The sequence below is a fragment of the Bufo gargarizans genome, chromosome 2 (assembly GCF_014858855.1).
Source record: "Bufo gargarizans isolate SCDJY-AF-19 chromosome 2, ASM1485885v1, whole genome shotgun sequence".
In the NCBI taxonomy this organism is placed as follows: Eukaryota; Metazoa; Chordata; class Amphibia; order Anura; family Bufonidae; genus Bufo; species Bufo gargarizans.
The window spans coordinates 292,770,865-292,787,508 of NC_058081.1; positions in this window are offsets into that span (position 1 = coordinate 292,770,865).

Here is a 16,644-nt window from a genome sequence, read left to right on the forward strand (position 1 = left end):
CTAATAAGCACTTTTTCCCACTAATACAAGCCAAAAAATGCTTTAGAACATATAACTGCACCGCACAAGGGCAAATAAGACATATAAATGTAATAAACCCTGTTAATGGCTGTATCAAACAGCACTTGCACCCCAATAACAAGAACGGTTTGCTGGAATTAAAGAGCTGTATAATGGCAATTTCGATCCGCAGTCAGTACAGCAAAATGTAATAAGATTGTTCCTATTACCCAGGCTGTAACCTCCTCTACTGAACCATGTTCTGCTTTAATACTGTGGAATGATTCCTCCCTATCCTTTCCCTGAACTTCTATACAGCAAAATAAAAGTTTTAAAGTCTTTTCTACCACTGTCCCTAGCGCCTGATGACATCTCTCCCTGCACTAAGTACTTTGGAAAAGGGCTGAATCCAAGAAGGCTGAGGCTATTTATAGGGCTGTGACATCACAGAGCTGGCTGGCTGCTGATTGGCTGCATGCATGGCATTATGGGTGATCCCTCGTTCCCAGAGTTCCTTGCTCCAAGTCCTAACACGTGCAGCAGCCATTTTAGTAAAAAATGTGATTCGTTACCACGAAGCGCGAGGAAAATCGGATTAGTCGACTTTGATTCGCTCATCTCTAATATTTATATAATATATATATTTTTATATATATATATATATATATATACACACAGTATATATATATATATATATATATATATATATATACACAGTATATATATATATATATATATATATATATATATACACAGTTGCAAGAAAAAGTATGTGAACCCTTTGGAATGATATGAATTTCTGCACAAATTGGTCATAAAATGTGATCTGATCTTCATCTAAGTCACAACAATAGACAATCACAGTCTGCTTAAACTAATAACACACAAATAATTAAATGTTACCATGTTTTTATTGAACACACCATGTAAACATTCACAGTGCAGGTAGAAAAAGTATGTGAACCCTTGGATTTTATAACTGGTTGAACCTCCTTTGGTAGCAATAACTTCAACCAAACATTTCCTGTAGTTGCAGAGCAGACATGCACAATGGTTAGGAGTAATTCTTGACCATTCCTCTTTACAGAACTGTTTCAGTTCAGCAATATTCTTGGAATGTCTGGTTTGAATCACTTTCTTGAGGTCATGCCACAGCATCTCAATCTGGTTGAGGTCAGGACTCTGACTGGGCCATTCCAGAAGGTCTATTTTCTTCTGTTTAAGCCATTCTGTTGTTCATTTACTTCTATGCTTTGGGTCGTTGTCCTGTTGCAACTCCCATCTTCCGTTGAGCTTCAGCTGGTGGACAGATGGCCTTAAGTTCTCCTGCAAAATGTCTTGATAAACTTGGGAATTAATTTTTCCTTCTATGATAGCAATCCGTCCAAGCCCTGACACAGCAAAGCAGCCCCAAACCATAATGCCTCCATCACCATACTTCACAGTTGGAAAGAGGTTTTGATGTTGGTGTGCTGTGCCTCTTTTTCTCCACACATAGTGTTGTGTGTTTCTTCCAAACAACTTAACTTTGGTTTCATCTGTCCACAGAATATTTTGCCAGTACTGCTGTGGAACATCCAGGTGTTCTTGTGCAAACTGTAAACATGCAGCAATGGTTTTTTTGGGGGACAGCAGTGGCTTCCTCTGTGGTATCCTACCATGAAATCCATTCTTGTTTAGTGTTTTACGTATCATAGATTCGCTAACAGGGATGTTAGCATATGCCAGAGACTTTTGTAAGTCTTTAGCTGACACTCTAGGATTCTTATTCACCTCATTGAGCAGTCTGCGCTGTGCTCTTGCAGTCATCTTTACAGGATGGCCACTCCTAGGGAGAGTAACAGCAGTGCTGAACTTTCTCCATTTATAGACAATTTGTCTTACCGTGGACTGATGAACAGCAAGGCTTTTGGTACTTTTATAACCCTTTCCAGCTTTATGCAAGTCAACAATTCTTAATCGTAGGTCTTCTGAGAGCTATTTTGTGCTAGGCATCATTCACATCCGGCAATGCTTCTTGTGAAAAGCAAACCCAGAACTGGTGTGGGTTTTTTATAGTGCAGGGCAGCTGTAACCAACACCTCCAATCTCATCTCATTGATTGGACTCCAGTTGGCTGACACATCACTCCAATTAGCTCTTGGAGATGTCATTAGTCTAGGGGTTTACATACTTTTTCTACCTGCACTGTGAATGTTTACATGGTGTGTTCAATAAAAACATGGTAACATTTAATTCTTTGTGTGTTATTAGTTTAAGCAGACTGTGATTGTCTAGTGTTGTGACTTAGATGAAGATCAGATCACATTTTATGACCAATCTGTGCAGAAATCCATATCATTCCAAAGGATTCACATACTTTTTTTTGCAACTGTATACAGTACCTTGCAAAAGTATTCGCCCCCCCTGACTTTTTTCGTATTTTGGTGCCTCACAACCTGGAATTAGCATGGATTGTTTGAGGATTTGTGTAATTTAATTTATAGAACATACCCACAACTTTGAAGATGTTTTTTTTTTATTATTATTATTGTGAAGCAAACAACAAATCGGACAAAATAACAGAAAATGTCAATGTGCATAACTATTCACCTCCTAAAGTCAATAATTTGTAGAGCCACCTTTTGCGGCAATCACAGCTCTAAGTCGCTTTGGATAAGTCTCTATGAGCTTGCCACATCTTACTACTGGGATTTTTGCCCATTCCTCCGTGCAAAACTGCTCCAGCTCTTTCAAGTTGGATGGGTTGAGCTTGTGAACAGCAATCTTTTTTTTTTTTTTTTTTTTATTAAACTTTATTCTTTTCTTTCTTAAAACATATAATCTTTCATCACATCAATAACATAATATAACATATTCTGTATTGCTACTATAGCAAATATTAATAATTATCACCCAGATGCCCACCCACCCACCACCCCTAGGGCGGAGAGGGGGAGAGAGAGGAGCAAGGAAAAAAAAATTATTAATCTCAACCTAATATGGCCATTTATTCCAAATCTCGTCGAATCCCGCTGGATTTTTAGTATAGCACTCAGAAACCCGTTGAATTTTAATAAGATTAACTATTGCTTCGCGCCACTGTCCCACTGTGGGCGGATCTCCTTTTATCCATTTCCTGAGTATAAGGAGTCTAGCTTGAAATAATATTTTACCCAAAACCATTCATACTTCCTTCTTTAATTTCAGATGTTCAGTTGCTCCCAGTATACAGAGTACTGGTGTAATGACCGGCAACACACACAGGGAGGAAAACAGGGAAAGCCCTGCCCAAGGGAGAGGGAAAGGTGGTGACCCCTAACTCACCTTGCAGCTGGTACCTGCCTGCCCTGTCGTCCCTAGACGGGTTCCTCACCCGTGCGGCGATCACGTGCCTAAACCCTGGCTTTCCCTGAAATGAGCCCTAGATAATGAACGGGCCGGTGGGATCGCTAGTCCTCACCACTGCACTAAGAGGGAAACACCAGGGAGAGGACAGACAAACACAGACAAACACAAACACCCAGGTGGACGGCAACAATTGTCCACAAAGGTCCAACAGGGATCCGGAGGGTAGCGTTCTAAGGCAACACTCAGAGAACGCAGCAACACAGCTCCAGTGGGTCAGAATAGATGTCCAGGCAGGAAGCTCTATATCTGGCAACCAGAGAAGTGTGAGAGGGGAATATAAGGAGGATTGGGAGTGCTGGACAAGGAACAGCTGAGAGAAGGAGCTACGGATCCCTGAGTGAGCCAAAAGGGTTTGTAAAGCAAACCCAAAAAGCTACAATAAGGAAACTTCCCTATCTGACATAGAGCGTGCAGCCAACCGCTGCGACCTCCTGACCCCGGGTACAACGGAGTCAGGCGTGGCTCTTGACACCCTCGTGACAGTACCCCCCTCTCTACGAGGGGCCTCCGGACACTCAGGACCAGGTCTCTCAGGATGAGAGGCATGAAAAATCCGGACTAGCCTGTCGGCGTTTACCTCAGACGCAGGAACCCACATTCTTTCCTCGGGACCGTAACCTCTCCAGTGCACCAGATATTGGAGAGAGCGGCGGACCCGACGAGAATTAACAATTTTGGATATCTGAAATTCCAAACTACCATCCACGACAACAGGAGGGGGTGGCAGCGGTGATGGTTCTAGAGGTGGAACATATTTTTTGAGTAACGACTTATGAAAGACATTATGGATTTTAAAAGTCTGAGGTAACTCCAGGCGAAAAGCCACGGGGTTGATGATGGCTACAATCTTGTAAGGACCAATAAACCTAGGACCCAGTTTCCAAGAGGGAACCTTCAACTTGATATTCCTTGTAGACAGCCACACATAGTCATTCACTCCTAGGTCCGGACCTGGCGACCGTCTCTTATCAGCCATGCATTTGTATTTACCTCCCATATTTTTCAAGTTAGCTTGCACCTTCTGCCATACTGATGAAAGAGATGACGAAAATCGTTCCTCTTCGGGAACCCCAGAAGACCCCCCCTCTTTGAAAGTACAGAATTGGGGATGAAAACCATATGCACCAAGAAAAGGTGACTTGCCAGTGGATTCCTGACGGCGATTATTTATGGCAAACTCAGCTAACGGTAAATATGACGACCACAACTCTTGGTTTTCAGACACAAAACATCTTAGATATGTCTCCAGGTTTTGGTTGGTACGCTCAGTCTGTCCATTCGACTGAGGATGGAAAGCTGAGGAAAAGGACAAGTGAACCCCTAAACGGGAACAAAAAGCTTTCCAAAATTTAGAAATAAACTGGGTTCCCCGGTCCGAAACAACATCGGAGGGGACCCCGTGAAGCTTCACGATCTCACTGACGAATACCTGAGCAAGAGTTTTAGCATTAGGTAGTGCGGGTAACGCAATAAAGTGTGCCATTTTGCTAAACCTGTCCACTACTACCAAAATCACTGTTTTACCCGCAGACAAAGGTAAGTCAGTGATAAAATCCATAGACAGATGTGTCCATGGTCTATTGGGAATGACGAGTGGTAATAGAGACCCTGCAGGATGTGTATGTGAAACTTTTGCGCGCGCACAGGTAGAACAAGAAGACACAAAATCCAATACATCCTGACGCAACCTTGGCCACCAAAAACGACGAGACAATAGCTCTAAGGTTGCTTTACTACCCGGGTGCCCAGCAAGTGCCGAATTATGATGTTCCTTTAATAATTCGAGACGTAGGTTCAACGGTACAAACAACTTCTCTGAAGGGCAAGAGACCGGGGCGTCCCCCTGGGCCTCTAACACCTTCCCCTCCAAGGCAGAGTGTACCGCAGAGACAACTACTCCTCTTTGTAGAATGGGTACCGGATCACTCACATTACCCCCTCCAGGGAAACAACGAGATAGTGCATCAGCCTTGGTATTCTTTACCCCAGGACGATAGGTAATCACAAAGTTAAACCTGGTAAAAAATAGCGACCACCTAGCCTGTCTAGGGGTGAGACGCTTAGCTGATTCGAGGTACAGCAGATTTTTGTGGTCCGTAAACACAGTGACGGGGTGGACTGCCCCCTCTAAAAAGTGACGCCACTCCTCAAACGCAAGTTTAATAGCTAACAGTTCCCTATTGCCAATATCGTAGTTCTGTTCCGCTGCAGATAGTTTTTTAGAAAAGAAAGCACAAGGACGCCATTTGCCAGGAGACGGACCCTGAGACAGCACAGCCCCCACTCCCACCTCTGATGCATCGACTTCAACAATAAAAGGCTGAGAGACATCAGGTTGGACTAGTACAGGTGCTGAGGTAAACCTCTCTTTTAGAGAGGAAAAAGCAACTTTAGCGGCGTCAGACCATTTAGAAAAATCAGTCCCCTTCCTAGTCATGTCAGTAAGGGGTTTTACGATCACCGAATAATTTTTAATGAATTTCCTATAGAAATTCGCAAAGCCCAAGAACCGTTGTAGTGCTTTGAGGTTCTCAGGAAGATCCCAATCCAAAATTGCCTGGACCTTCCTAGGATCCATACGGAAACCTGACGCAGATAAATAATAACCTAGGAATTGTATCTCCTGAACGGCAAAAACACATTTTTCAATTTTAGCATATAATTCATTCGTCCGTAGGACCTGTAGTACTTGTCTGACATGCTCCTCATGTGTTTTCAGATCAGACGAATAAATTAAGATATCATCTAGGTATATTACCACAAACCTGCCGATTAGATGACTAAAAATGTCATTAACGAAATGTTGAAAGACGGCAGGAGCATTGGTCAGGCCGAAAGGCATAACTAGATTTTCATAATGCCCCTCAGGGGTGTTAAACGCTGTCTTCCACTCATCCCCCTCCTTGATACGAATCAGATTGTAGGCCCCCCTAAGATCGAGTTTGGAGAACCACCTAGCACCCGCAATCTGGTTAAACAGGTCAGGAATGAGAGGAAGAGGGTATGGGTCTCGGATGGTTATCCGATTTAATTCACGAAAATCTAGGCAAGGACGCAGGCCCCCATCTTTCTTTTTAACAAAGAAAAACCCTGCAGCCACGGGTGAAGAAGAGGGTCTGATGTGTCCCTTAGCCAAACTCTCGGAGATATAATCCTTCATGGCTTGTCTCTCTGGACCTGAAAGATTATATAACCTGGTCTTGGGTAATTTTGCGCCGGGAATGAGGTTAACCGGGCAATCATAAGGACGATGAGGTGGTAACTTCTGACAACCCTTTTCAGAAAAAACGTCCTCAAAGTCCGAAACAAATGTAGGTAGGGTAGTTATGGAGGCGACTAAGCAATTGCTATTTAAGCAATTTTCTCTGCACGGCTCACTCCACTCCAATATCTCCCTGGCCTGCCAATCCACCACTGGATTGTGCGCTACCAACCAGGGTAGGCCCAGCACCACCGGAGTGGGAAGCCCCTCCAGAACATAACATGAAAGCATCTCGTTATGGTGGTCCCCTACCCGAAGGTGTAAATTATGAACGATGTGGGTGAGGTTTCTCTGAGACAGAGGAGCAGAATCTATAGCAAATATGGGAATAGGTCTCTGTAACGTACAGAGAGACAAACCCATAGTGCGGGCAAAATGGGCATCTATCAAATTTACCCCTGCTCCACTGTCTAGAAAGAAAGAAACAGTCTCTGTCTTATCACCAAAAACAATAACTGCTGGCAACAAAAATTGCGATGTACGTATGGAGGAAACGTATACCCCCCGGCTGACATCCTCCACGCAGCCTGGGGTTAGTAGTTTTCCGACGGTTTTTTTGTTTCTGAGGAAAGAAGGACAGACGTTAATGAAATGACCCCTCTCCCCACAAAAAAAACAACCCCCACGCCTACGGCGAACCTCAGGAGGACGGACCTGACGAGTAGTTCCTCCTAGCTGCATAGGCTCGTCTATGTCCGTACAGACTAACTGCTGCTTGGGAGGGGTTATCAATGGCTCCGGTTTTTTCAACCTGTCCCTAAGGCGTCTATCTATACGGATAGAAAGGGACATAACTGCATCAAGGGAAAAGGGGGTCTCATACAATGCAAGCGCATCCTTAACCCTTTCGGATAACCCAGAGCAGAACTGACTCCTGAGAGCCGGGTCGTTCCATTGGGTATCCGTAGCCCACCTACGGAAGTCAGAGCAATACTCCTCTACCGGCCGCTCTCCTTGTAGGAGTCTCCGTAATTTTGATTCAGCCAGTGCGACTCGGTCAGGGTCGTCATATATGAGACCCAAGGCCCCGAAAAACTCATCCACTGACCGAAGAGCCTGGGAATCAGTAGGTAAAGAGAACGCCCAGGACTGCGGGTCCCCCTGCAGCAGGGAAATAACAACACCCACCCGCTGTTCTTCATTACCAGAGGAGTAAGGACGCAGTTTAAAGTATAGTTTACCAGTAGCAACCGCTGGGCTTGCGGTCTGTTGTAATTGCTGCTGTTGCTGGAGGACCGACGCCTTCAATCCTGCCACCTCCAAAGACAGGCCATGAAATTGTTCGGACAGAGCAGCAATTGAATCCATACTGGATTCTAAGTAGGTAAAAAAAAAAAAAATGTTTTAAATTTTTTTTTTTTTACCTACACAAAAATAAGGGCCAGATATAATGTAATGACCGGCAACACACACAGGGAGGAAAACAGGGAAAGCCCTGCCCAAGGGAGAGGGAAAGGTGGTGACCCCTAACTCACCTTGCAGCTGGTACCTGCCTGCCCTGTCGTCCCTAGACGGGTTCCTCACCCGTGCGGCGATCACGTGCCTAAACCCTGGCTTTCCCTGAAATGAGCCCTAGATAATGAACGGGCCGGTGGGATCGCTAGTCCTCACCACTGCACTAAGAGGGAAACACCAGGGAGAGGACAGACAAACACAGACAAACACAAACACCCAGGTGGACGGCAACAATTGTCCACAAAGGTCCAACAGGGATCCGGAGGGTAGCGTTCTAAGGCAACACTCAGAGAACGCAGCAACACAGCTCCAGTGGGTCAGAATAGATGTCCAGGCAGGAAGCTCTATATCTGGCAACCAGAGAAGTGTGAGAGGGGAATATAAGGAGGATTGGGAGTGCTGGACAAGGAACAGCTGAGAGAAGGAGCTACGGATCCCTGAGTGAGCCAAAAGGGTTTGTAAAGCAAACCCAGAAAGCTACAATAAGGAAACTTCCCTATCTGACATAGAGCGTGCAGCCAACCGCTGCGACCTCCTGACCCCGGGTACAACGGAGTCAGGCGTGGCTCTTGACACCCTCGTGACAACTGGATCTTCAATCACCTGAACATCCAGGAATACCGATATGATCTCTACTATCTCCTTCCAATATCTGAAAAGTCTGGGACATCTCCAAAAACAGTGAATTAAATCTGCATCCTTTCCCTGCATTTTGGGCAATTATCCAACATTCTGACCCCCATTTTCTTTAACATCTTGGGGGATCGATGTAATCTATGTACTATAAAAAACTGTGATATTTTGTGTGAACCCCTACCCGACACCGTTGGATAGCTTCTAAGGGCATCTTTCCATTTCTCTTCGGAAAAAAGAGGCTGGAGCTCTTTTTCCCATCTTTTTTTAGCTAGTATTGTAATCTGTTCTTTCTTTCCTTCCATCAATATCCCGTATCTTTTTTTTGTTGCACCACTTTTTTCTCCTCCATCAGTAAATTTATATATTCAATCTGATTGTTCCTTTCTGTATTTATCTAATTTTGCCCCTGTCCTCAAAGCATTCCTAAACTGATAATATTTATAAGTATCCTTTATTAAAATCCTTTAATTTATCATCTTCAAATACTTGAGCTAAATATTTTATCCCCTTTTTTTCCCAGTCAATATAACTCCTGATCGTTTGAAGTTCCCTCAAGTTAAAATTATTCCAGATAGGTGTATATTGAAGAAAACCTTTTATCCCAAGTAATTTTTTAATCTGTCCCCATATGTGATCCATTGCATTCATAATTCTATTTCCTGTATTATTTTTATCAAGTGTACCCGATTCCATTATCTCTAAGTGATTGTGTTCCCCTCTCCAACCCCTTTTTATTAGTTCCTGTCTTCCCACTAAACTGTTCAAACTTCCTCTTATCTGACTATATTGTGTTATCAAATAATACATAAACCAGTTAGGAACCGCCAAACCACCCTCTCTCACTGGCAGCTGAAGCACTTCTTTTTTTTATCCTAGGGATAGAGCCCTTCCATATGAATTCCCCCATTAGGCGATCAAATAATCTAAATATCTTCTGCGGGATTCTTACTGGGGCATTTTGTAACACATAAAGTACCTTTGGTAGAAAAATCATTTTTATTAGATTTACCCGACCTTGAATAGAGAGTGGTAGTCTTTTCCAAATATGTATTTTAGTTCTAAGTTATTTTATTACAGGGGGTACATTCAGTTTTTCATAGTCTTCTAGATTTGTATGCCTAAATATTTAAAACTCTCGTGTTTCTCAAGTACTTGAAACCTTAAATCCCTCCCTAACTACCCGTCACCCAATACCATCATATGGGATTTCGCCCAATTAATAGCCAAAAAAGCCAAACCTATCTATTTTATCTAATACTCTACTAAACTGATCTCCTGTGTTGTGCATAAATAACAAAATATCATCGGCATACATTAATATTTTTTAATCTCCTTCCGCATATTGAAAACCTTTTATCTCCCTATCATCTCTTATTATACTTGCGAGAGGCTCAACTGCTATAGCAAATAATAGTGGAGAGAGAGGGCATCCCTGCCTGGTGCCCCGATGAAGGGCAAGAGGCAGGGACAAGCTCCCGTCCACCATCACTCTAGCCCTTGGATTGGAATATATAAGCTGAATCCATTTTATAAACCCCTCACCAATACCAATCCTTTTTAAGACTGCCCAAAGGTACTCCCATTCAATACAGTCGAATGCCTTTTGAGCATCCAATGAAAGTATTGCTTTGTCACCTGGTTCTGTTCTGTTAGCCTCAATGTTAAGGTACAACCTTCTTATATTTGAGTACAGGTCCTTCTAAAAAAAATTGCATATTGTGATAAAGTTCATTATTTTCTGTAATGTACTGATAAACATTAGACTTTCATATATTTTAGATTCATTACACACAGCTGAAGTAGTTCAAGCCTTTTATTGTTTTAATATTAATGATTTTGGCATACAGCTCATGAAAACCCAAATTTCCTATCTAAAAAAATTAGCATATTTCATCCGACCAATAAAAGAAAAGTGTTTTTAATACAAAAAAAGTCAACCTTCAAATAATTATGTTCAGTTATGCACTCAATACTTGGTCGGGAATCCTTTTGCAGAAATAACTGCTTCAATGCGGCGTGGCATGGAGGCAATCAGCCTGTGGCACTGCTGAGGTGTTATGGAGGCCCAGGATGCTTCGATAGCGGCCTTAAGCTCATCCAGAGTGTTGGGTCTTGCGTCTCTCAACTTTCTCTTCCCAATATCCCACAGATTCTCTATGGGGTTCAGGTCAGGAGAGTTGGCAGGCCAATTGAGCACAGTAATACCATGGTCAGTAAACAATTTACCAGTGGTTTTGGCACTGTGAGCAGGTGCCAGGTCGTGCTGAAAAATGAAATCCTCATCTCCATAAAGCTTTTCAGCAGATGGAAGCATGAAGTGCTCCAAAATCTCCTGATAGCTAGCTGCATTGACCCTGCCCTTGATAAAACACAGTGGACCAACACCAGCAGCTGACATGGCACCCCAGACCATCACTGACTGTGGGTACTTGACACTGGACTTCAGGCATTTTGGCATTTCCCTCTTCCCAGTCTTCCTCCAGACTCTGGCACCTTGATTTCCGAATGACATGCAAAATTTGCTTTCATCCGAAAAAAGTACTTTGCACCACTGAGCAACAGTCCAGTGCTGCTTCTCTGTAGCCCAGGTCAGGCGCTTCTGCCGCTGTTTCTGGTTCAAAAGTGGCTTGACCTGGGGAATACGGCACCTGTAGCCCATTTCCTGCACACGCCTGTACACGGTGGCTCTGGATGTTTCTACTCCAGACTCAGTCCCCTGCTTCCGAAGGTCCCCCAAGGTCTGGAATCGGTCCTTCTCCACAATCTTCCTCAGGGTCCGGTCACCTCTTCTCGTTGTGCAGCGTTTTCTGCCACACTTTTTCCTTCCCAAAGACTTCCCACTGAGGTGCCTTGATACAGCACTCTGGGAACAGCCTATTCGTTCAGAAATTTCTTTCTGTGTCTTACCCTCTTGCTTGAGGGTGTCAATGATGGCCTTCTGGACAGCAGTCAGGTCGGCAGTCTTACCCATGATTGCGGTTTTGAGTAATGAACCAGGCTGGCAGTTTTTAAAAGCCTCAGGAATCTTTTGCAGGTGTTTAGAGTTAATTAGTTGATTCAGATGATTAGGTTAATAGCTCGTTTAGAGAACCTTTTCATGATATGCTAATTTTTTTTAGATTTTTGGGTTTTCATGAGCTGTATGGCAAAATCATGAATATTAAAACAAAAAAAGGCTTGAACTACTTCAGTTGGTGTGTAATGAATCTATAATATATGAAATTCTAATGTATATCAGTACATTACAGAAAATAATGAACTTTATCACAATATGCTAATTTTTTTAGAAGGACCTGTATATTGTTCTACCAGGTATAAAACCGGTCTGATCTTTATGGATTATACCTTTAATCACTTTAGAGAGCCTCCCTGCCAGAACCTTTGCCAGGATTTTAACATCCATGTTCAACAAAGATATTGGTCTGTAAGATCCAGGGTCTAGTTGTTCTTTACCCTTTTTTGGGATCAATGTAATAATTGCCTCTTTCATAGAGTCTGGTAGATCCCCTATCCTTTGTGCCTCCTTCAGTGTTGTTACTAATTCAGGTATTAAAACCCGGGCAAAGACCTTATATATTTCAAAGGGAAGACCATCACACCCTGGTGTTTTTGCAGGTCTTACTTTACCCAAAACTTCATTAATTTCGGCAATTGATATTTCTCTATCCAAATATTCCTTTTGGGGCTGGGATATCTTTCTCCAAGCAACCTGATCTAAATATGAATCCAACTCTAATCTTGAATATCGTACCCTAGTTTCATAGAGATCCTGGAAGTACTCCCTAAAAACCTTTTTTATTTTATCCTTATTATCTCTAATTACCCCCATCCAAGATTTACCTCTTTGGTTTTTTACAATACCTGCCAACATTTTTCCCACTTTTTCTCCCTCTGAAGCCAGTCTGAACCCTTGGAAGAACAATTCTCTCCTACTTTTCTCAAGCTGGTGTGCTTTTAGTTTTTCCTGTTCTTCGTCCCATTCCTTCCTATTTTGTTCGGTAGGATTAATCATATATGCCCTACTTACTTCTTGTAATTTCTTTTCCAATAAATTACCCCTTTCCTTATAACCTTTTTTCCAATAATTTACCTTTTTGAACAAAAGTACTCTCAGGACTGCCTTGGCTGTGTCCCAGATTATCAGTCTATTGGCGGAATTACTGTTCTCCTGGAAATTTTTTTTTTTATTTCCTCGATTATATTATCTAAATCTGAGATAAATGACAACCAATGGGCATTGAACTTGAACAATGGAAAATTGTTCTTCCTACTCAAATCTAGTTCAATTACCACTGCACTATGATCCAATAGGACCATAGGTATATACTTTATCTTCATCCTATTTTGAAGCATTAAGTTTTTATTCCCCAACACCATATCTATTCTTGACCAAGTTTGATGGGTTTTAGAATAACAGGAATACATAGTTTCCTCCGGGTTCTGATAACGCCACACATCTATCAGGTTAAATTCCAAGGCCAATTTAACCAAATCCATGTTTTGTGTTCTTCCCCCTCTGCTAGAGAACCTATCCCTGAGTGGATCCATTACAGCGTTGTAGTCTCCTATCGCTACCATTATACAATCTTGTCTATTCACCATAAATCTATGTAATTCATACAAAACATCTGACTTATATGGTGGTGGAATATATATATTTGCGATTACTATTTTAACCCCTTATATATTGCACTGTAAGAAGAGGTATCTACCACAGTCGTCCGCCTCGTGTGCGACACACTCAAATCTAATCCCACGATGTACCAAAATTGAGACCCCTCTAGAATAGGTAGTATATACCGAGTGATACCCTGCAACTATCCATCTCTTGTCTAACCACCTTAAAGATTCTCTGTCCAAGTGTGTTTCTTGGAGGCACACGATGGCTGGCAGAAACCTCTTCATCCACTCAAGGATAGCATATCTCTTTAGTCTATCTCTTAGACCTCTCACATTCAATGAAAGGATCCTAACCATCTAGCAGAGAGGGAAGAACAAAAAAAAATAAAAAATTCCTTTCTCTCCAGTCCCCTCTCTCCCTCCTCTCCCACCCACCTCCCCCCTCCCTTAAATAGCCCCCCAAACCGCTCGTCAGCGGTTGGGGCGACTCCATTACTTTGCATATTACTCCTTATCCCTTATCCCCCCCCCCCCCAACCTTGCCCTCAAAGACCCAACCCATCCGTCCATTCACTAGCCTCCAGTGGCGTCTGAAAGAATTCCAGCCTTCCTTTATATTCAACCCTTAATTTTGCTGGAAAAAATAAACTATACTTCAGGCCTGCCTCCCTTAGTCTCTTTTTGACAGTTATATACTCTTTTCTACAGGCGTTCGTATCGGCTGAGTAATCCGGGAAGAATCTTATCTTTTCTCCATGTATCTGGTATTTTTCGGACGTTCGAGCATCCGACAAAATTCTATCCCGGTCCTTAGCCAATAAACATTTTATCAGCATGTGTCTAGGGTATCCTCCTGGTGGCCCCTTTTTTGTGGGAACCCGATGTGCTCTCTCAATAGCGAAGAGGGGAGAAAGGGGGTTCTCTCTAGAGTTGTCCTTTATCCATCTCTCCATAAATTCAGTACAATTGTCCCTTTCTGCCTGTTCTGGGATCCCAACGCATCTTATATTCATTCTCCTTGCTCTATCTTCTTGATTTATAAGTTTTTGTTCCATCTTACTATTCGTCTGTTTTAGAGATACGACCTATTTTTCTAAGTCCTGAACCGAGAGCTCCAGGGCGGGGATCCTTTTTTCCATCTCATGCAATCTCTGCCTTATTTTCTCCATCTCATCCCTTATTACACTGACATCAGTTTGCACTGCCCCGATCTGTATCACCATATTCCCCATTAGTTTTTCCATCCTCGTGCAAAATATGTCCTTCATAATTTTTGTGTCTATTTCTGTGTTTACCCCTGATGATCCCTGGTTGCTTACCGCACCCGGTGATCCGTTTTCCTGTGTCAAAACTTGAGACTCTACCACTGTGTTTTTTTGCTTCTGTAAGGGGCTAGAACCTGGAGAACTTGGGGCCAAAAATTTACCTAATCCCTGTTGTTTCGGCCCAATCTCTAGTCCTGTCCCTGACCTCCTACTACTGGCACCTGTAGGGGCACGTTGTTCCTCCTTTTTCTTTGGGGACATCTTTCCTCCCTCTCCCTTCCCTCCCCTCTTACTATTATTCCCCTCCCTCCAAATTCAGACCTCGCCTTCCACTACTCCCTTCTCCCCATCTCCCCCACCTCCCCCACTCCGTAAATCCCCACCCCCAACAATATCAGTAGCAGGTCTCTACCACCCCGGCCGTTACTCATAAATACAAATATGGGATCAAATCCTGAACACACAGTAACCTAATTTCAGTGTCCAACAAATTCAGCAACCCCAAATATCCTTGCAAAAAGTGTAGACCCTTCAGGAGAAGGTGCGTCGATACCTGGAGGGTAAACGAAGGGGGAGAAGGGGGGAAGAGAGGAAAAAAAAAGAAAGGAAAAAAGAGAGGAGAAAAAAAAAAGAAAGAAAAGGAAAAAAAACACAAGATTTCCAACTAACAAGCTGTAACAGTTGTCAAAAGTCCGATTATTTTAAACGTTACATCCCATGCAGCAGTATCCAACCGTTCAGTATCCAACCGAACAGCAATCTTTAAGTCTGACCACAGATTTTTGATTGGATTGAGATCTAGGCCATTCCAAGACATTTACATGTCTCAAGTGCTGCTTTAGCAGTGTGTTTGGGGTCATTGTCATGCTGGAAGGTGAACCTCCGTCCTAGAGTCAAATCAGCCACAGAGTGGTACAGGTTTTGGGAGTCTTCCACATGCCTTTTTGCAAACTCACAACGTGCCTTTTTGTTTTCACCACTCTATGGAGCGTACGGCTTATTGTCATCCTATGTACAGATACTCCTGTCTCTGCTATGGAACTCTGCAACTCCACCAGGGTTGCCATAGGTCTTTGTGCCCTTTCTGATTAATGCCCTCCTTGCCCAGTCCATGAGTTTTAGTGGGCGGCGGTCTCTTGGCAGGTTTTCTGTTGTGCCATATTCTTTCCATTTGGTTATGATAGATTTGATGGTGCTTCTGGGCATCCTCAAAGATTTGGATATTTTTTTATAACCTTACCCTGACTTGTACTTCATAATAACATTGTCCCTTACTTGTTTGGAGAGTTCCTTGGTCTTCATGGCAGTGTTTGGTTAGTGATGCATCTTGTTTATGTGTTGCAGCCTATAGGGCCTTTCAAAACAGGTGTGTATATGTAATGACAAATCATGTAACACTTAGATTGCACACAGGTGGACATTATTTCACTAATTATTTGACTTCTGAAGGTAATTGGTTGCACCAGAGATATTTCTGGTCTTCCTAACAAAGGGAACATACATATGCACATGCCAAATTTTCACTTCACCAACTTAGACTATTGTGTTCTGATCCATCACATAAAATTCAGATAAAAAAAAAAAAAATTGAGCTTAAGGCTATAATGTAACACAATGCGAAAAAAGTCAAGGGGGTGAATACTTTTGCAAGGCACTACATATATATATATATATATATATATATATATACACAGTACAGACCAAAAGTTTGGACACACCTTCTCATTCAAAGAGTTTTATTTATTTTCATGACTATGACAATTGTAGATTCACACTGAAGGCATCAAAAGTATGAATTAACACATGTGGAATTATATACATAACAAAAAAGTGTGAAACAACTGTAAATATGTCATATTCTAGGTTTTTCAAAGTAGCCAATGTTTGCTTTGATTACTGCTTTGCACACTTTTGGCATTCTCTTGATGAGCTTCAAGAGGTAGTCATCTGAAATGGTCTTCCAACAGTCTTGAAGGAGTTCCCAGAGATGCTTAGCACTTTTTCGCCCTTTTGCCT